Source organism: Callithrix jacchus, chromosome X (genome assembly GCF_049354715.1).
Source record: "Callithrix jacchus isolate 240 chromosome X, calJac240_pri, whole genome shotgun sequence".
In the NCBI taxonomy this organism is placed as follows: domain Eukaryota; kingdom Metazoa; phylum Chordata; class Mammalia; order Primates; family Cebidae; genus Callithrix; species Callithrix jacchus.
Genome location: NC_133524.1, coordinates 146,485,001 through 146,507,055, shown reverse-complemented (window position 1 = coordinate 146,507,055; position 22,055 = coordinate 146,485,001). Strand labels below are relative to the sequence as shown.

At 39.6% G+C, this 22,055-nt stretch overlaps 1 protein-coding gene across 30 annotated transcripts in view; it reads right to left on the bottom strand.

The window, feature by feature from the left end:
* MAMLD1 (mastermind like domain containing 1) overlaps positions 1–22,055 on the bottom strand; it is a 566,578-nt gene that overhangs the window by 349,722 nt on the left and 194,801 nt on the right. For 5 of the 30 annotated variants that reach the window (XM_078364336.1, XM_078364338.1, XM_078364337.1 and 2 more), the window contains one exon: positions 12,719–12,804. The exons of the other annotated variants lie outside the window; for them this stretch is intronic. The gene's annotated coding sequence lies outside the window, so the exon portion shown is untranslated. The remainder of the gene's footprint in view (positions 1–12,718; positions 12,805–22,055) is intronic. 30 annotated transcript variants of the gene reach the window in all.

The window sequence follows — 22,055 nt, the reverse complement described above, 5'->3', positions numbered from 1 at the left end:
GGTACTAGACTAAACAATTTTTATGGGGAAGACAGGAAGTGATCTTGCTTCACTAGAGCTGATGGCAGCATGCACAGCAGAACCAGGGAGCTTGTTTCTGAGGTGAAGACCTGCCCCTAGTATGGCAGCTTTCTGGCAATAGAGGGACAGCTTTGTCCCAAATGCTGGACAATATGGTACTGGACAATACCATTCCATACTTTTCAGCATAGTTTTCATGCTCAATTCCTGCCCTCCTGAGCTGCAACCTTGTGTCACCAAGGATAAAGCAGGGGCAAAGCTTCAGGAGAAAATGCCTGTAGCAAAACTCCTGCCCATCCGTAGACTGTATGATACTCATGAGGGGGTAAGGAGCACAGACTCAGAGCCATGTGGCCTGATTTCCAGACTCAGCCTAGTGCTGACAGGCTGGGTATCCTGGACAGCCATGCTGCTTTCTCTGGTCCTCCTCTTTGTCTCTGTCAAGCAGAAGTGCAGCCTCTGGTCAGCCAACCCCATGGCTGCCCCCAGAAGAGCTGTTGTTTAGAGTTCTCTTAGGTTTTCATTGTCCAGTATTCTAGCATGGCAGACTTGTGAAGACCTTCAGACATCATCTACCTCATAGTCCCATTTTACAAAGGAGGAAACTGAAGCTTAGAGAAGGAAGGGACTGATCTAAGGTGCCACCAGCCTAGAAACTACTTCCTTTCACCTCTCTTTATGTTTAAACTTTTACATTGAGATCATAGATTCACATGCAGTTATAAGAAATAACACAGTGGGATGCCTTATACCCTTTACATCCAATGGGGCACACCTTATTTTTGAAAATGAGGCTGAAATGGGGGTGGAGTATGTATGTGTGCTAGGATAGGGGAGGTGAGAACTAGGGTAATAGAAAGGGCTATTGCTCATTCACAGCCAGGTCTGATACGCTTTATCCCAAGCTGAAACTGAAGAAAGATTCTCTGTGTCTTTTTGCTGTATTCAAGGCTATTAAGCAAGTGGATTCTGAGTGGCTCATTTTGCCCATTTATCCATGTGGTTCCTCCCAGGACTTCTCCCATACTTACCCTACTCCTGCCCCTGCCCCCACTTCCTTTCATTTGAAGAATAGGAGGCTACATAAATGGAAGATGTTGGAAGGCTTGGTGTCTGTTCTGCACTGAAGACCTCGCAGCAGCCCCTGAGCAGGCAGGTTGGCTTTCTGAGGAACCATCACTTCCCTCCTATGCGCCCTTCCTCTCTGAAAGCTCCACTGAGCAGATGCCAGCCCTTCCACTGCCCATCATTTATTTAAATAAAAAGGCAAAAAGACTAGCTCTCAATTAGCAGGCCTTGATGTCAAGTCAATCTTTATTTCTTCTCAAATTCTTAAATACCAGCAAGTGGTTAGAATTCATCCTGACAGACAAGAGCACTTAAGAGGCATTTCTGGCTTTAAAAAATTAGCTTCAGTCCTCTTTTCCTTGGGCTGGACATGGAGAATCCTTTTGTAGTCTCTGAAGTATCAATCATATTTCGATTTGGTTCTCAGTCATGAGCAGTTCACTCCCCCTAACTTTTGTATAACCACTGTCAGAAGCAGTATCCAAAAAGAGGCTCCAATTATGCTCTTAGTTTGTGTAAATTCTTCTCTAGTAAAGTTTCTTACCTCTAAGCTGCAGTGAAAGTTGAAGATAAACTCCAGAGCAAGACAAGATGGGCAAGAAAGTTGGACCATGCAAGAAGCACATGCATGGGTGGGGACGGTGGTGGGTATTGCCACACTCACACACAGATGGCACTTGAAAGAGAAGAGTGACCTGTGCAGAATCAGGAGGTGTGGGAAGGATATGGAAGCATATTTATAGCAGGAGTTCAGCCACATCCACTCTTTCTGGCCTGAGCAGTCTAAGACAGTGCTCTCTGATGAAACTTTTTCTGATGATGAAAATGTTTCAGATCTGTGTTGGCCAATATAGTAGGCACTAGCCATGTGCCATGGAGCACTTGAAATATGATGGGTAGTGCAACTGAGGAACTGGATTTGTAATTGTATTTAATTTTAATTTATGTCAAAATAGCCAGAGTTAGCTAGTGGCTACCACAGTGGGAGTTTGCAGGTCTATATAATCCCAGAATCAACCTCTTGGAATTTGCCCACCTCTACCATGCACCCCATGACATCTCAGATCCCGAAATGGATACTTCCTTTTTGAAATGTTTCTGGGTTGCTTTTCCTTCCTAAAAATTTAGTCAAACCCTAAGCACAGTTCCATTTTCATAGGTTGAGCAAAAGTCACAGACTAACCTTGCCAAGCATCTCTTTTTTGGGTGCTTGGGAGCCCAGTGAGTGTGATGCATACTTGTGACTGACTGGCAGGCTGCAACAGGTACTTGGAGCCCAGCCCTAGGACCTGATGGCATGGCATTGCTCTCAGATTCAGTCTTTGGTGATCTTCAGCTACAATCCCTATCACCTCTTACAGTATGGCTGGGGAAGCCTTGCTTCTTGCCTGGGAGGGGGATCTGTGCATGGAAACAAGGGCAGGGAAGAGAAGAGGGGTAACAGGCTTTAGGCCTCCTGTAATCCAGCCCTGGGTCTCAAAGAGGAGGCCAATAACTCTAATTCCCTTGGGAAGAGCTCACTAGTGATATCAGATGATAGGGTCACAGAGAAGGCCTCTGAATCTCTAAAATTCCAGCAACTCCTGCAGGATGTACTGACCGCCTGCTTGTGACACACAGAAAGTATGAAATGGCTACCCATGGAGCCCAGTCTCTGCTGCCTAGACCACTGGCATCAAAGCAAATACCTCTGTTCCCACTCAGGAAGGGGAGGCAGGTGACTAAGATAGGCCCTGCCTGTTTCCACCCCTTCCCAGCACCCAGGCCAGCTGAGGTAGACCCCTAACTCCCACCTGCCTAACGTTGGCTTAGATCATGCAAAGCCTGGGCTAGGTACTGGGGAGTGAATGTGGAAACAAGAGAGAGGCCAGGAATGCTGGTGTCCAGGGAATTTGAGCCTAGTTTGGTAGTGGGAGAAGGAAAAGGGACCATTGTTCCAAAGGGAGGTTTGGAGGTGGGCTCTAAGAAACAGAAGTGAGACCAAGTAGAAGAAAGAAGGAATCAAGAGTCAGACAGATCTAAGTACAGATACCCAGATCTGCCATGCATTGGCTGTAGGTGTACCTCAGTTTCTTCAGCCGGGAAATGGAATAATAATAATATCCCTCTATTATAGGACTGACACAGGGAAATGGCTAAATGAAAAGTTATGCAAAAGGCATCTAGTCCATACTTTGATATATTAGGGCTTTAATACAAACTAGAGTTTCCTATAACTGTAAAAGAAAGGTACACTGCCCCAGATGGTCATGGGGCTGGGAAGAAAAGGGCAGTCTGGGCCAGGGCACAGCAGAGAGAAGTAGAGAATATCATCAAGGAGTCTCAAGTAGGAAGGGGGAGCAGAATATATACTGAGAGCAGAGGCTGGGCACCTAAGCTGCACGCAGATCACAGAGAGCCTGGAAAGTTGCATCTGACTTTGGAATATAGCCTCTATGCTGTGGGGAGCCATGGAACAATTTGAGCAAGGGAGTAACATAGTGTGAGTTGTGCTGGAACAATATGGACAGTGGAAAATCAGAAAGAGGTTTGAATGGCTTATTCTGCCAGGCTGCTTGGGAAGAAGCCCTGGGAATTCATGGCCCTACAAAACTCCCAGGGAAGAGGAGCCCAATAGAGGCTGCTTTTGTGGCAGTGTGGTCAGCTGAGGAGGGCATTGACACAGTAGAAAAGCACCAGTGAGCTGCTTGTTCACTCACTGCTCACACCTAAGAAGCACTGAGGGAAACTGCCTTGTAGCTCTCACTTCTACTGCAAGGTTTCTTGTTTGAAAATGCTGACTGAGCAGTCTTTCCAAGCACCTAAAGTCAAAAGGGGCCACTGGCATCTGGCTCTTGTACAGGTGTTGGCCTGGTACCCTGGGGGCAAACGGAATGCTTTCTGTAGCCCTATTTCCCATGGTGTCTTTACAGAGACTCTACCTTGCGGGGAGACAGCTGTAGGTACCCATTCCTCAGAAGCACAGGGATAGGAACAGGCAGAAGTGATTCCAGCCAACTGAGACTGGCACTAGAGAGAGAGAGCCCAGAGGCAGGCAAGTAATCAGGGGAGCAAGGAAGACATTTAAGAATTGGGTCCCAGGCCTGGACTCTGCCTCCCTTCCTGACCCATGTCCCATCTGAGGCTCCCTGTTATTGCTGAGCACCCAAACCTCTGGCTACTAGGTTTCCACTTCCTGACTGGCAGGCTGATGGCCTGCCCTAGTGCCCCATGACTGGGACCCCATCTGACAACAATCTAAATCCCATAAGTAAGTGATTTAGGATGGGTTTGCAAGCCTTGGCAAGTGTGCATGGAGTAGCCTATAGGTGAAGCTGAAAAGGTCTCAGCTTATGTGGTGGAGAGGGCTGGGAGCCAGGAAGCCTGGCAGTGCTTGTGGCTCTAGAGGACACTGAGGATGAACCCAAAGGCCTTTAACCTCATTGCCTTCCAAAAAATAGGCCAACTTTTTTAGAAATGAGCACTCCTCCCAGGGACTCCCTTTGGATAGCTAAAGACAGGCCCTTCCAGGGAATTGTCTTTCCCTGCATACTTCTGCCTGGGTGCAGTGTGGAGGTCGGCACTGGCCTCCTAAAATAAGCCTGCAGGAGCTGGTATCCTCGGGAGGCTTGACATGAATGCCCAGAGGGCATACATTCCTATTCTTTGGTAGCAACACATGCTTTTATGGGCTGGGATAGCCAAGACTTTTGATTGGTTGCTGGGGAATGGGCCTCACACAAATCTAGAAGGTTCTACTTGGTGCCAAGCTATTTTGTGATTTTTGTCTCGTGACCAAATCATGCAGCCAAAATTACAAACAGGATGCCAACTTTTAACATGAGTATCACTTTACCCTGGTAACAAATATGATCATTTTAAAAGTATAATAAACACATTTTTGTATCTGGTTTTGCATATTTCATAAGATAAACACAGACTGAGAGCTTGTCAGAGAGGAACCAGAGCTAAGGGACCTAGAGGCCAACCTCTACATTCTGGGGATGGAAATGGGGAAGTTGAGTCCCAGAAAAAATGAAGATACAGGCAACACCATTTATGCATTTGTATTGTACCTTATATTTGCAAAACATTTCCCCATCACTTGAATTTTCACATGCACTGTGGGAGGCAGGATGCACAGTGGATAAGAACAGGTAATCAGGAATCAGACTCCTGGAGCTGGAAACTGACTTTTGTGACCTGAGGCAAGTCTCTTAATCTCCCTGAGCACCAGTTCCCACTTCTGCAAAATGGGTTTTTTGGGCAGATTTGATGAAATAATACATAGAACATGTTTAAAACCATGACTGGCATACAGCATGCTCTATAAAAGTATTGGATATCATTTTTAAAAATTTTATCAGAACCCATAAGTGCTTCCTGAAGAGATTATTAGCTCATTTGACAGATCAGAAAACTGAGGCTTGGGGAGATTGTCTTGATTTTATAGAACTAGTCAGTGTTAGAGGCAGGAATCAATCCCAGACCTCTACGCTCCATGCCTGGGGCCCTTTACACCACACTGACCAAATCTCCTGAAGATCCCTCCTATTTGCTCACCAACCTCACTTATAAATAAGCTCAAGGAAACCTCTTTTGTCAACCCAAGCTGCAGTTAAAAAAAATAATAATAATAATTATCATACATATACATATCTCTCTAAAGATTTGAGGTAGCTTATAGTAAAAACAGAAGAAAAGGGGCAGTGGAACTAAACCTATAAGAGAGTCAGAAACACTCAGAAAAAGGAGAAAGGTCATTTCACTAAGACCTGGGGGTGAGATCACTGGGATCAAAATATACTTGGCTCTGAGCTTCTTGGAAGCCAGAGCACAGGAACAATGGGGCCAGATTCTGACTAGCAAAATTAATAGGGAAGTTTCTGGATCAAGAAGTGACCAGGGACAGTAGCAGAGGGCATTTAGACTCAGGCCTACCCTAGCGAGTTCACAGGCAGTTGAGTCATACCCGCACGCCAGCAGGAACACTGTTTGGGGCAAGCATGTAATGGTCAGGTCCAGCAGGGCTACAGCCAAGGAGCTGGAAAGTGTTCCTTCAGGAGACAGTTGGGCCACGGCAGCACAGTGAGTGGAGGTGGCAGGGGTGGTTACTGGCATCAGCAGAAAACAGAATGGAGTCAGTTCCAGAGAATGCCAGGAGCTCCATCCTCCTGCGGGCAGACAAGTGTGCAGGGCTATAAGGCTTAGCATTTCTCTGGCCCTCCACATGCCTCTGTCATCAGCCACCTAGACCCTGGATAGAGCCAAAGTTTCATTCGTCTGTACCAGGGCTAGGACACAAGGGCTAAAAAAAAATCCTCAAGAGTTGAGAAAGTGGAGAAGCCCTGATAGCTTGGAAAGCAGAAACTTGGGTGTCCTTTAAAAATAGTGCTCCGTCAGTCTGAGGTGGGTGGATCACGAGGTCAGGAGATCAAGACCAACCTGACTAACATGGTGAAACCCCATCTCTACTAAAAATACAAAAAATTAGCTGGGTGTGGTGGTGTGCACCTGTAGTCCCAGCTATTCAGGAGGCTGAGGCAGGAGAATCACTTGAACCTGGGAGGCGAAGGTTGCAGTGAGCTGAGATCATGCCACTGGATTTCAGCCTGGGCGACAGAGTGAGACTCTATCTCAAAAAAAAAAAAGAAAAAATTGTGCTCCATCAATACAAGCTGTGATGGGTTGAATTGCATCCACCCTCTATCAAATCTTTATGTTGATGTCCTAAACTCCAATTCCTCAGAATATGACTTTGTTTGGAGATAGGTTCATTGACTATGTACTAAGATGAGGCCATACTGGAGTGGTGTGGTCCCTAATCCAATACAACCAGTGTTCTTATAAGAAGGAGAAATTTGAACATAGAGACACACCGGAGAGAATGTCATGTGAAGATGAAGGCAGAGATCAGGGTTATGCTTCTATAAGACAAGGAATGCCAAGGATGGTTGGGAAACCAAAAGATAGAAGAGATGCATGGAACAGGTTATCCCTCACAGCCCTCAGAAGAAATCACCCTTACCAACTCCTTGATCTTGGACTCCTAGCCCCAGAAGTGTGAGATAATACATTTCTGTTATTTAAGTCACCACTCAGTTTGTTGTAGTTTGTTACAAGAGCCCCAGTGTACTAACACACACACACACACACACATACACACACACACACACAGACACACACACATTTATGTACAAAAATCCCTTTTCCAGGCCTGCAACACAGGGGAGACACATTCCTGGAGAAGCAGGGCACAGCAGGGGTTGCATGTGTGCAAAACATTAGCTGGGTCTAAATCAAATTCCCATTTATATTTTATGCTGATACAAAGATACATAGTAAAAATTACCCCTCCTTTGTACAGTATACTATAGACTCAAAAACACCTCCACATTTACAATATTGCATAAACCTCCATTAACACAGAGTGGTAAGTGGTATCATCCTGAGTTTGGATGATGCTATAAGGTGAAATTCTTTGTCTGAGGCTACACAACTAGAAGGCAAGGGGCAATGTCATTTCCTCTCTGCCCAGTGTGTGAATATTTCTGTGTTTGGCTGTGGGTGCAGAGGTCATGTGTACTTGCTTGGAGAGGATAGTATTGCTTAGGAAAAAAGCAAGTGGACTTCTTAGCACTTCTCCCTTAGTGTCTTCCCAGCCAGCATTATGGCATTCTGCCTACTTGAGTTGTGACCATTTTTGCCACCTTGGTTCATTATGACTCCATCTTTCTTTTCACTGACTCCAATTGTCTTCCCAACTTAAGTTTGAACAATCCTCTCTCCCACTGGGCAGCATTTGACAGGAAGCAAAGCTCTTTCATGTTCTTTAGCCAATTGCAACTCGCCAAGTGCTAAGGAGGGAAGCAGGGCATAGAATGTTATCCAATTTGACCACTGAGGCAAAGAAAGGGGAGTGACTTGCCTGTCAGCACTGAGGTAGTTGGGCCAGTGTTGGGACTCAAATTGAGTCCTCAAGTTCGGTGTTATTTTTGTAACAATAGAGCTTGATTATTAAGCACCTACTTTAAGCCAGGAACTGCCCTAGGTGTGTGAAGTATATTCTCATTGAACCCTTCTGTTTTCTATATGAGGAGATAAGAGACTGAGATAAGGAACGAAACCTGCCCAAAGTCAGAAAGTGCAGAAGTGGTGAAGCTGGGATGTAATTACAGGTCTGGCTGACTCTAGCCTGGCGTGACATAATCACCCAATACTGTCTCCTCTGTGTAACCTCCAGAGATAAAGATGTGAACAAGTGACCAGGCTGACAGTATGCTACCAAACCCCAGTGGATGCTTATGAGGAATGGCCCCAAATGCCCATCATCCAGATTGTAGTCCAGTAATCCATCCAGGAAGTTCCCTGGCTCAGGGCCCAGCTCCTGAGAGCTATTTAGAGATAGGCTCATTCCTTCCCTTTAGCTCCTAAAACCCGAGGGCCAGCTCTCTTGAAGTCTCGTGAGCAGCAGCCACTCATAAATATTCCAATGACACCTTCCCTCTTGCTCAGAGCTGGCCTGGAGCCCAACTGGCATAAACCACCATACTGTCCAGTACAGGTGACAAATTTTTGTATGTGAGTCATCCTTGGAAACTTTTGGGGCTTGACCTAAGAGGGTCCACAGAAGCAGCAGTCACTGGACTGGGATGCCTATCTCTGCTCAGAGGGGCCTATAGTGCAGTGGCCCCACCTGCTGGAGTGGGTGATGCAGCTTACCTGCCTGTGACACAAGAGCTTAGCCCTTAAGGATAGTTCAGGAGAAAGATAAAAATCTTCCTAGAGAGAAATCATTTTCTCTAAGAATTATAAGCTTTGAATATTTGCAAGGGAACAGCACAGATGCTGGGGAAGAAGGCAGGTGCCAGGCTAAATAAAGAAATGTGAGCACATACACAGAGAACATGCTCCTTTATTTCCACAGGGAGGCACAAATGTATATTAATGAGGATTTTGAATGCCAAGAAATCAAATAACAACATAAACATCACAGTAAACACCAAAGCCCCAGCGTTGGCTGAAATCACTTACTATAGAAGGGGCAGAGGACTTCTAACTGTGTGTCCTGCCCTGAAGCCTTCCAAAGCTTCATAAAAGACAACTGCTCTGCTTGTAGGGCTGGGACTTGACACTCATAAACAAGAGAAGCTCCTGAGTTTAGACATTGATACTGGAGAGAAGTTCTAGGAGGCCACTGCATGTGCTCAAAGGCACAAGAGCAAGGAAATGGGCTTGGATCCATGTTGTAGGCAAGCAGCTGTGCATGAAGTCTGTGGCAAACCGGTTTATTGGTCCCAAGAGGTACATAAAACCTTCAGATGGGTAGGAGATGTGGTGAGAGACGTAAGTGGAGAAAAAACTCAAAATGGACAACTTCTTCTCAAGAGTCCCACACCACAAGACAAGAAATCTTAGGGCACAGCCTCGGGGGGCATGGGTGTGAGTGTTTGCACCCCTCTAATCCTGTGTCAGCTCTTTCCTGCCAGACAGGTAGGCATATATGAGCCAGCTGCACCAATGCCACACAATCCTGCTTTAGGCTTATGGTGGATATCTATCCCTTTTTTGACTGCCCAGCATCTTCACTCTTCTTCCAGGTTTGAGAAAGCTGAAGAAACACCAGTTACTCACTTTCCCGGTTTCTATTTGAAGCTAGAGGATAGTACATGGCTGAGGCTCAGGAAATTCAGTTTTGAGTCAGTGCTAATGATGAAGAAAAGCAGAGTCAGTAGGGAATATGCCATAGAATCTCATGTCCTGGAGCAACTATACCAGGGGAACCAGAGGCCAGCAGTAGCAATGTTGGTGAACAAGTTAGAGGGTCTACTGCTCAGTGGTGTAACAAGGGTCTACTGCTCAGTGGTGTAACAGAGCTGTTCTTATCAGATTAATTCCGTGATATGATTATGTCTGTAAATCTGGTCATATGGCAACCAAACCTGATTCTCAAGCCTCCCAGCAATTCTGTGACCTACCCACTATCCTTCCTAGAAACCCTTTTATTTCTGCTTTAGTAATTGACAGTTAGTTTCTGTTGCTTACAACTAGGACTCTGAAAGGACCTATAAATCCTTGTTGAGATTCTGGAATATATCTTTCTCTATTCTCTGCACAGCCCAACCATCCTTTGAGGTTCAACCTAAGTCTTCTCTCTCCTAAGAAGCACAGCCTAAGTATTCCATTTATTCTAAAAGCATTTCCTGAGTATCTGTTGTAAGCCACATACTGTGCTACATGCTGAGGATGCAGAAATAAATTGGACTCTGTTTCTTTACTTAAAGAGTTCCTGTTATAGTGATAAATGAAGAATGAAAAAGAAATGTGATGAGGGCTGTACTAGAGCCTAGATGTTGCCTGACCATGATGGGAAAATCCAGTTGAAAAGTTGAAGCTTCCACTTTTGATAATGAGGGATTAGTCTTCCCATTAAAAAGAGATGAAAATTTCAGTCAAAACATTAAAAAACAGTCTCTCTAGAATGTCAAAGATATGAAAATAAAAGGATTATGGGAGCAAGACAGAAAAGAACACAGAATCAGAAAAGAGAGTGCAACAACATCTGGGGCCTCCTTGGTCAAAGATAATAGAAAATAAAAATTAGAATCAAATGGAAATTTCACAACAGAAAAATACAATAACCAAAATAATAAACTCACTAGATAGGTATAACAATATATAATATAGTCAAAGAAAGAATAAGTAAGCTGCAAAAAACAGGTCAGAAGAAAACAGCCAGAATATGCAAAGATAAACAAACAAGAAACATGGAAGAGAGAGTAAGGGGCACAGAGCATATAATGAGAATATCTAATCAATGTGTAATTGGCATAGGAGGAGAAAAGAGTAAGAGAAAGAGAAAACAGGAGCAGAAGAAATATTTTGAGAGCTAATGGTTAAGGACTTTTATAGTGATAAAAGATATCAAACCACAGATTCAAGAAGTCTGCAAACCTCAACAAGGATGAATTCAGAGAAAATCACACTGAGAGGCACATTGCAGTAAAACTGCTGAAATAAAAGAGAAAATATCAAAAGCAGTTAGAATGAAATTACATAACATTTGAGATTATTTTGAAATGAGACAACAGTAGTAGAAGAAATTTATGGGGTTATAGAGGAAAAAATGTGGCGAACTTCCACTTCCAGAAATAATGGATTAACAGATGCCAGAGGAGCCCCCCCAACAGTAAACAACCATAAAACTAGTCAAAATATACAAGGCATTGGCTTTCAGGCATTAGAAATTAGACACTAGGCTTTAGGCAACAGATAACACAAGACTCCCAATCCCTGAGAGCAAGGGATGAAAACCACAGTTGCTCCAGTTCTCTGCATGGGGAAAATTTCCCAAGTGCAGTGAAGTGAGCTGGAATCCAAGCAGTGCATAATGTTACTACTGAGGTTAAGAGGCAGAGATCAGAGTTTAGGAAAGCAAAAATGGTTGTGATCTTTGGGATATGGTCCTGGAGACAGGAGAACTACAAATGGGAGGAAGCACCAAAAGTCCATGTTTTAGTTTGCTAAGGATGCCATAACAAACTACCAAAAACTGGGTGGCTGCGACAACTGAAATTTATGCTCTCACAAACCTGGAGACTAAAAATTCAAAATCAGGGTGTTGACACGGTTGGTTCTTCCTGAGAGCTGTGACAAAGGATCTGTTCCAGGCCTCTTTTCTTGGCTTATAGTTGGCCATCTTCTCCTTATATCTTTTTATACTGCCTTCCCTTGATGCCTGTCTTTGTGCCCCAAATTCTTCCAATTATACTGGACCAGGGCCCATCCTAATAACCTTAGTTTAATTTGATTAATTCTATAAAGATCTTATTTCCAAATAAGAAACCATTTTGAAGTATTGGGGATTAAAAATTCAACACATGAATTTTGGGAAAATACAATTCAATATATAAGCATCCATGTGGGGTCTCCTGCAAGTCTATGTCTGAGTCTTGGCTATAAACAGGCAAGGCAAGATGTCATCTGTGATGTCAAGTATATAATAAAATATTGCTGAAAATTAAAAACCACAAAATTGAGACATAGTCCATTGAAATAAACCCTGAGATGATCCAGATGTTGGTTTTAGCAAAGACTTTAAAGCAACTATGAAAAATGCATTCTAGGAATTAAAGGCAAATATGTTATTGATGAGTGAACAGATTGGGAATCTAAGCAGAGAAGTAGAAAGTACCCCCTCAAAACCAAGTGAAACTCTAGAACTGAAAACAATAACTGAAATGAATAATTCACTGGATGGATTTAATAGCAACTTGAGAAGGCAGAAGATAGACTTAGTAACCTTGAACATAAATTAATAGAATTTATCAAATGTGAAGAACAGAAAAAATAACTGAACAAAACATCAGGGCCCTGTGGGACATCAAATAGTGCATTATGTATGTAATTATCTAGTCTTGGAAGGAGAAAACAGTGAGGATGAGGCAGAAGAATATTGTATGAAATAATGGTTCTAATTTTTTTCCAAGTTTGATGAAAACTTTGACTTACAAAACCAAGGAGCCCAGTGAATCTCAACCAGAATAAATACAACAAAAACAATACCTAGCCACATAATAGTCAAATAACTGAAAACCAAAAATAACAGAAAATCTTGAAAAAAGCCAGAAGAAAGAAATACATTACATACACAGGAATAATGATGCACAAGGTGGCTGGCTTCTCATCAGAAGTAATGCAAGCAGGTAGACAGTGGAATTAGACATCTTTAAAGTGCTGCCAAAACAAAAACAAATAATCACCCTGTCAACCCAGAATTCTATATCCATAAAAATAGCCTGCAAGAACAAGGGTGAAATAAAGGCATTTTCAGATAAACAAATGATAAGAGAATTCATTGCCAGTAGCCTTACACTACTAAAAGGGAAATGGTACCACATTTAGAAACTTAGGACAAGAGGAAGTTAAAAGAATGTAAATGGTAAATAAGTAGGTAACAATGAAGTAACTTGGTTTTCTAAAGATTACTTTTCATGATACCCTTAAAACTGATTACAGAAAAATAATATATGGTTTATAAAATAAGATTTGTGACATATATAGAATTAAATAATATGATAAAAATAGCATAAAGCACACAGTGTGGCTGGTAAATGTAACTGTACTTTTATAAGATTTATAATTCTACAAAAAACTTATAATTCTCACTTTATATGTGGCACTTCTCACTTTATTATTACTACATGGTGTAATAATATTATACTCTATTATTATTATTACTACTACTACTACATGGTGTACTAATAAAGTGAGAAGTGCCACATATAAAGTGAGAATTAGCAAGTGTGAAGTAGAAAGTGCAAAGTGTCAGGTGTGAAGTAGTAAAATACTGACTCTAAATAGACATTAATAAGCTGAAGATGCATATTCTTAGCCCCAAAGAAACAACTAAATATTATAAAAGGTGATATATATAGGAGATAAAATACTAAAAAAAAATGCACCAAAAAGAAGTAGGTAAAGAACAAATAGACAGGGGAACAAACAACAGATAAAATAAGTCAAAAACAAATACTGAGATGGTAGACCTAAATATAATAATGTCAATTCTGATATTAAGTATAAATGAACACTTCAATTAAAAGACAGAAATTGTCAGATCAGATTAAAAGAGAAGATTCAACAATATGCTATGTATAATGTACACTTTAAATATAGAGACACAAATTGGAAATAATAGGAAAAAGAAATACCATAGGAACAGTAATCATAAGAAAGCTGGCATAGCTATTTACATCAGATAAAATAGACTTCAGGAAAAGAGTATGGTGAAAGACAAATAAGAATATTTCATAAAGGCAAAAGGATTGCTATATCAGGAATACACAACAATTATAAAGGTATATGTATCTAATTACAGATTTTTGAAATACATGAAGCAAAGTGCGACAGAAATAATGAAGAAAGAGACAAATCCAGAATCATAGTTGAAAATTTAAGACCTCTTTTCTCAATAATAATAGAGCAACTAAAAAATTATTAATCATATACAGTATCTAAATAGTATTAGACAACTTAACCTAGTTGACATTTGTATGACACTATAACCAACAATGGCAGAATAAACAAATTTTTTCAAGTGTACATGAAACATTCACAAAAAGAGAACATATGTGGAGACAAAAAACCATCTACAGATTTCAAAAGAAATCTTAAAGAATATATTCTCTATCCATGATGAAAATGAATCAGAAATCACTAACAATAAAATATCTAGAAATAACCCAAGTATTTGGAAATGAAACATGTTTCTAAATAATCTGAGGTCAAAGAAAAAATCACAAAGGAAATTAAAAATATTTTTGCACTGAATGATAATGAAAATACAACATATCACAATTTGAGGGATGCAGCAAGAAGTCCTTAGAAGGAAACTTATAGCTTTAACTACTTATATTAGCTATATTTATAGCTTTAATTACTTATATTTAGCTACTTATATTATTTGCTCATTTCCTTATTAGAAAATAAGGAAAGTCAAAATCAGTGATCTGAGAATCAACCTTAAGAAATCAGAAAAAGAAGACTAAATTAAACTCAAAGTTAATTGTAGGAAAGAAATAATAGACAGCAGAAATAGAAGCCAGAAATCGACAAACAAAACATGAATGAAAGTATTACTAGTAGACAAGTAATTCAGAAAAAAAAAGTGAAAACAAGAGTAGTACATTGAAAAGATCTGTAAAACAGGTAATTCTTTAACTAGAGTGATCAAGAAACAAAGACCACAAATTTCTGACAATTCTGACATTAGGAATGGAAGAGGGGACACCACTACAGATCCTAAAGACATTAAAACAGTAACAAGGGCATACTATGAACAGTTTTATGGCAATACATTTGATAGCTTACATAAAATGTATAAATTCTTTGAAAGACAAAAAGGACCAAATCTTATTTTAAAAATAGATAATCTGAATAGCTATTGCTACTGAAGAAATGGACTTTGTAATTAATAACCCTCCCACAAAGTGAATTCCAAGGCTTGATGACTTCATTGGTGAGCTCCATTAAATTTTAGGGAAGAAATAACACTCATACTAGGAAAATACTTTCAGTAAAAAAGAAGAGAGGGGAACACTTCCTTCTCAAGCTGTCAAGCAATCTCAACCCTGGTGATCAATGGGGTGACAGATGTTGCAGCCAGATCGCACTCACATCCACTGTCAAGCAATCTCTAGGCAGCAGCACACTGGCAGCTGCTAGGTTGGATTGTCACAATTCCATATATCTGTCTGATAAGGAGAAAACAAGCCCAAATAGATTCAAATGGTTTATTACTTATACGGACAACAAAAGTGAGATCAAAGTGGTGTCAAATCCTCATGTCCCTCACTCCACAGAACAACAATGAACCAGAGTGGCCAGATGACAGACAGCATGGACAATGAATTGCTCTGCTATTGAGGAACCACCTCTAAATTTATGCACTCACACAGAAGCCTATAGATGTAAACTAAGTAGGGGTGAGGTGGAAAGTCTTATGCTCAAGTGAAACTATAGAGATGGGTGAGAAATAGTGTTTTGGAAGTTTCCCATAAGATAGGGAGGTTAGTGAGAAACTGCCTCATGGAAGCTTCTCAACTAGGCTTCTCCTATCTCTTCGTTCCAGGGAGAATCACAGGTCATCCTGACAAGACTCAGGTCAGACTACAGTTAAGCTTTACCTACATGACCTATGTGAACACATGTAAAGTTGTCCGTACAACATGGCAGAGATGTTTTCCTACATATTTTCACCTTATTTTATAAAGTCAGTAATACCCTGATACCCAAACTAGAAGAAGTCAACCTAAAGGAAAAAAATTAGACTAGTATTCCTCATAAACAAGGAAAAACACTTAAACAATACATGAGCAAAGTGAATCCAGTAATAGATAAAAAGGATAATATATCATGACTGTGGGCTATTTCCAGGAATTCAAGGTTATTTTAGCATTCAAAAGTCAATGTAATTGAAATTTGTGGAATGCAGCTAAAGCAGTGCTTAGAGAGAAATTTATAATATTAAATGCTTATATTAGAAAAAAAGGGCTGGGCACGGTAGCTCACGCCTGTAATTCTAGCACTTTTGGAGGCCAAGACAGGTGGATCATGAGATCAAGAGATCAAGACCATCCTGGCCAATATGGTGAAATCCCGTCTCTACTAAAAATACAAAAACTAGCTGGGTATGGTGTCACGTGCATATAGTCTCAGCTACTTGGGAGGCTGAGGCAGGAGAATCGCTTGAACCCCAGAGGTAGAGGTTCCAGTGAGCCGAGATCGTGCCACTTCACTCCAGCCTGGCGACAGAGTGAGACATAGTCTCAAAAAAAAAAAAAGAAAAGAAAAGAAAAAATGGTTGCACATCAAGATCTAAGCATCTACCTTAAAATCTGGAAAAACAAGGGCAAAGTCATCCTAAATCAAGACTTACCATAATGTTACAATAAATACTGTGAAATTAATGAATGGATAGATAAATATATCAATGGAACAAAGCAAAGTTATGCAATAAGCCCATACAAATATTGTCAATTGGCTTTTGATAAAGTTGCAAAGGCAATTCAATGAAGAAAGAGTAGTCTCAACAAATGGTGCTGGAGCAATTGGATATCCATAAGCAAAAACAAAACAATTAACAAAAAGCTTCAATCTAACCCTCAAACCTCATACTGAGGTTTCAGAGATTATCTGAAAATGTGTACAGACATTGGCATAAATGTAAAACTACAAAGCTTTTAAAGGAAAACAAACAAACAAAAATCTTCCTCAGCTCTAAGTTAAGCAAATAGTTCTTAGCCATGGCACCAAAAGCACAATCATAAAAGAAAAAAATGGGAAATTGAACATTAAGATTCTGAAAATTTGCTTTGCAAAAGACACTATCAAGAGAGTGAAAAGAAAGCTACAGATTGGGAGAAAATATTTGCAAATCACATATCCAATAAAATCTCATGCAACAAATAACTCAAATTTTAAATTAAACATTTAAAGGTAATTGTAGATTCACATGCAGTTGTAAGAAGCAATACAAAGAAATCCAGTGCACTTTTCTCCAGTTTCCTTCAATGGTACCATCTTATAAAATCGTAGTACAATATCACAACCAAGATAGTAACATTGATACAGTCAAGATGCAGAATACTTCCATTAGTACAAGGATACCACATTTTGCCCTTTCTTTTATAGCCACATCTATTTTCCTTCTCCCCAACCCCTTCTTTAATCCTGGGAACTAACAGTCTGTTCAATTCTATAATTTTTTCATTTAAAGAACTTTGTATAAATGAAATCGCACATATAAAAAAGCCAATAATAGATGGGATACACATTTTTCAATTAGATTAATTCTCTGGAGATTCATTCATGTTATTGTGTGAATCAATAATTTCCCTTTTATTGCTGAGTAGTATTTCATGATATGGATGTATTGCAGTTTGTTTAACCACTTACCTATTGAAGGACACCTGGACCCTTTCCAGTTTTAGGTTATTGCAAATAAAGTTGCATTCATGTGCAGGTTTTGTGTGGATGTAAGTTGTACGATAGTTTCATGTTTAGTTTCTTAGGAAACTACCAAACTGTTTTTTAGAATGGCCGTATCATTTTACATTCTCACTAACAACGTATGAGTGATTCAGTTGTTGGATGGGGAGGATGAGGAAGATGTACCGCATCCTCCCCAGCCTTGTTGCTGTCACTGTTTTGTAAATTTTTTTAGCCATTCTAGCAGATTTGCAGCAATGTCTCAGTGTAATTTTTATTTGCATTCCTCTGATGGTTAATAATGTTGAATGTCTATTTTGCTTCATAAATAATGTCACTGAACGTATCATTTTGTATAGCTATTTTAGAGCTTAAGTATGATATTATCTATACATAATTTTATCACAGTTTACTGGTATCAGTATTTACCAGTTTGAGTGAAGTATAGAAACCTTACTTCCCTTTACACCACTTAACCTCCTTAACCTCCCTATTTATAATGTAATTATCTAAAATATTTCTTCCACATATATTTAGAATCACATCAGTGTTAAAATTGTTGCTTCAATCATCAAACATAATTTGAAAAACTTGAGAGAAGGAAATGTCTACTATATGTATCTATATTTTTGCTCTTTTCATTGTGTCGTCTTCCTTGCTAATGTCCAAGATTCCTTCCTTTATTATTTCTCTTCTGTTTAGAGAACTTCCTTGAGCCACTCTTTGAGGGTAGGCCTGCTGGTTTAAAACGAAACAAACAAACAAAAAACTCTAAGTTTTAAAAAATTTTTCTTCTGTGAATGTTTTGATTTTCTTTTCATTCTTGAAGAATTTTGTTCATTAGGGTATTCTGGGTTGTTGGGTTCTTTTCTTTCAGTATGTGAAAAATATGCAACTTCCTTCTGACTTGCATGATTTCTTGTGAGGAATCTCGTCATTCTAATTATCATTTCTCTCTGCTTTCAATATGCTTTTCTTGTCTACAGTTTTCAGAAGTTTAATTATGTCTTCCCATGGATTTCTTTAGGTTTATACTGTTTGGAGTTTGTGCATCTTCTTGTAGGTTTATGTCTTTTGCAATATTTGGAGAGTTTTCAGCCATTATTTCTTCAGGTACATTTTCGGCCTACCCTCTTTCTTCTCTCCTACTGTAACTCCTATGACACAAATATTAATTTTTTTGTTACTGTCCCACAGGTCTCTCACACTTGGCTCATTTCTTTTCAGTCTGTTTTCTCTGGATTTCCAGAGATTGGGTAATATCTATTGTAACTTCAAATTTACTGATTCCTCTGTCCCTTCATTTTCCTGTTCAATCCGTCTATTGAGCTCTTTATTTTGGTTATTGTATTTTTTGACCCTAAAATACCCAATTGGGTTTTCTTGATATTTTCTACTTCAATTTCTTTGCTAAAATGTTTTATTTTTTCATTTGTTCCAAATATGTTTGTGATTTATCATTATTTTTAAAATGGGTAATTAGATTTTTGTCAGCTCCTTCTAATATCCCTGTCATCTTGGTGTTGGGCATCAACTAATTGCCTTTTTCATTCCATTTGAAATGTTCATTCTTTGATGAGTGATTTTGTATGGGTACTTGGACATTTGGGGCATTATGTTATGAAACTTTAGGCCTCATTTATATCTTCTGTTTAATATCATTCATTCTGACACCAGTGAAGCAAGGGAAGAGGGAATGAAGTGTCACCTCTTTATGGATAGATGGGAACAAAAGTTCAGATTCCTTCTGTTGGCACCTGAGGCAGGATGATACTGCTTTTATTGCTACACAGGGGTGGGAGATTCAGCTCCCTAGTAGGCTTTCAGTGATACTTCCCTATATGGAAGAGTTAGTAGTACCTTTTTACTGCTCCTCATGTTGCCTCCACTGACACCACAGATGGGTGCAGTGGCCTCATTACCACTACTACATCATGGTGACCCTGAATCTCCAGTAGGCCTCCTCTGACACCATTTCAGCAAGGAGTCTATGGAATGCTTCATTACTGCCTTGTAAGGACAAAAATCCAGGCTTCTCCTAAAATCTCCAATGACATCATGGGAGGAGGAGGGAATGAAAATCCTAGCTCCCTACTCAGTTTTCTCTGACACTGGAGCCTCATTACAGCCTGGCAAGGATGGAATTCCAGCTTTCCCACTCAGCTTTTGCTGGTGTGGGTGTGGTCAGGCCAAAGTTTGTGGGGTTTTTTTCCTGTGGCACTGAGCTAAAACAGAACAGTTACTGTCTAAAATACTTCTGTCTTCGTAGGCTGCCCCTAGATTGAATTGTTCTGTATCCTGATTCTGGTAGTAGTTACACCAATCTACCCTTATGCTGAAATTCATAGAACTATACAAAAATATCAAATTACAAATAAAATGTTTTAAAAAGAAGAGAAAAGTTGTAGGAGTTACATTGACTGGCTTAAAGGATCATTATAAAGATTAAAGAATTGGGGACGTAGAGTATTGGTGTAAGAATAGACAAATACATCAAGGGAAAAAATAGAAAGTCCAGAAATAGCCTCACACATGTATGACCAATTGATTTTCAGCAAAGGTGCCAAAGTGATTTAATGGGTGATAGCACAGACTTTAAAAAAATTGGTGTAATCACAACTGAATATTCTTATGGAGAAGATGAACCTCAACCCTTATTACATACCATATACAAATATTAACTTGAGAAGGTTCATAAATCTAAACACAAAAATTAAAACTATAAAAATTTCATACGAAAAAATAGGAAAAACATCTGCAAATTTGGAAAAGGCAACATCTTTATAGGACACAGAAAGTATAAGCTATATAAGAAAAAGTGACACATCGGATTTCATTAAATTTTGCTCTTTGAATCACCAAAAAAGTGAAATGGCAAATTTGCAAACCATATATCTGAGAAAGGACTTATATCAAGAATATGCAAATCACAATTATAATTTAATAACAAGACCAGGAACCCAACTTAAAAATGGGCAAATTATTAAAACAGACACTTCACAAAAGAAAATATATGAATGGCCAACAAGCACATGACAGTATATTCACTGTCACTTATTATCAGGGAAATACAAATTTATTCCCCTCTTGTCTTGCTGCATTGGTGTCAGAATAAACTAGATTAAACATAAAGTACAAATGAGACCCGGAGCCTCATAATGTAATACCTGAAATATCCAGGTTTCCATGCCAAATCACTCATCATATCAAGAACCAAAATTTCAAACTGAATATGAAGAGATACCATTTCATACCCACTAGAATGGTAAAAACTAAAAAGCTGCACAATATCAAGCATTGGTAATGATATGGGGCAAATAGAGCTCAAACTTTGCATTGTGGAACTGCAAAACTGTATAATCACTTTGAAAAATCTTTGGCAATTTATTATAAAGTTTAACATATACCAATTATACAGCCTAGCAATTCCATTACTAAATATTAGCCAAGAGAAATGAAAATTTATGTTCACAGAGAGACTTGTGCAGAAATGTTCATAGCAGCTTCATCTGTAATAGTAAAAAACTTGAAGCAATCCAAATGCCTAATGGATGGGTAAACACGTTGTAGTATCTTCATAACATGGAATATTGCACAGCATGGGAAACAAACTACCGTTCCATACAACAATATTAATGAGCTCAAAAAATTGTGACAAACAAAAGAAGCCAGGGAGGAAGGAGTACATACTGTATTATTACATTCATATGAAATTCTATGAAAGCCAAGATTTATGTATAGTGACAGAAAGCAGATCAGTACTTGCCTAGGGGAGGGGTGGGAGGAGTTTGACTACGAAAGGGAAGGAGAAAGCTTTTTGAGATAATAGAAAGGTGTCTCACTCTCACAAACAATGAAAGAAAGCCATGCACAAAAGACTATATATGATCTCACTTATATTAAGTTCAAAAATATAGGCAAAGCTATAGTGTGTTTAGGTATCTCTAGTTAAGTGGCAAAACTATAAACATAAGCAAGTGATTGCTGGAAAGTCAAGCTAGTGGTTTCCTGGAGTGCGGAGCAGGGGGTGGGTGCAGTGATTGGGAAGGGACATGTGGGTGCTATCTGGGGTGCTAGCAACGTTATCTTTCTTCATCTGGATGAGCATTACATGAATGTTTGCTTTATGCAGTTTGTTAATCTGGCTATATACATTTTTGTTTGTATGTTCTATTTCACAACAAACAACACTTTTTTAAAAAGCAAAAAAAAAATCATTTTTGTATTTTCAGGTCTTAGGTTTAAGTTCTTAAACCATCTTGAGTTGATTTTGTATAAAGTGAGAGATAAGGATGCAGTTTCCATTCTCCTACATGTGGATAGCCAGTTATCCCAGCACCATTTGTTGAAATGGTGTTCTTTCCCCAGTTTGTTTTTGTTTGCTTTGTCGAAGATCCGTTGACTCTAAGTATTTGGGTTTATTTTTGGTTTCTCTACTCCGCTCCATTGGTCTATGTGCCTATTTTTATAGGTTTTGGTGACTATAACCTTATAGT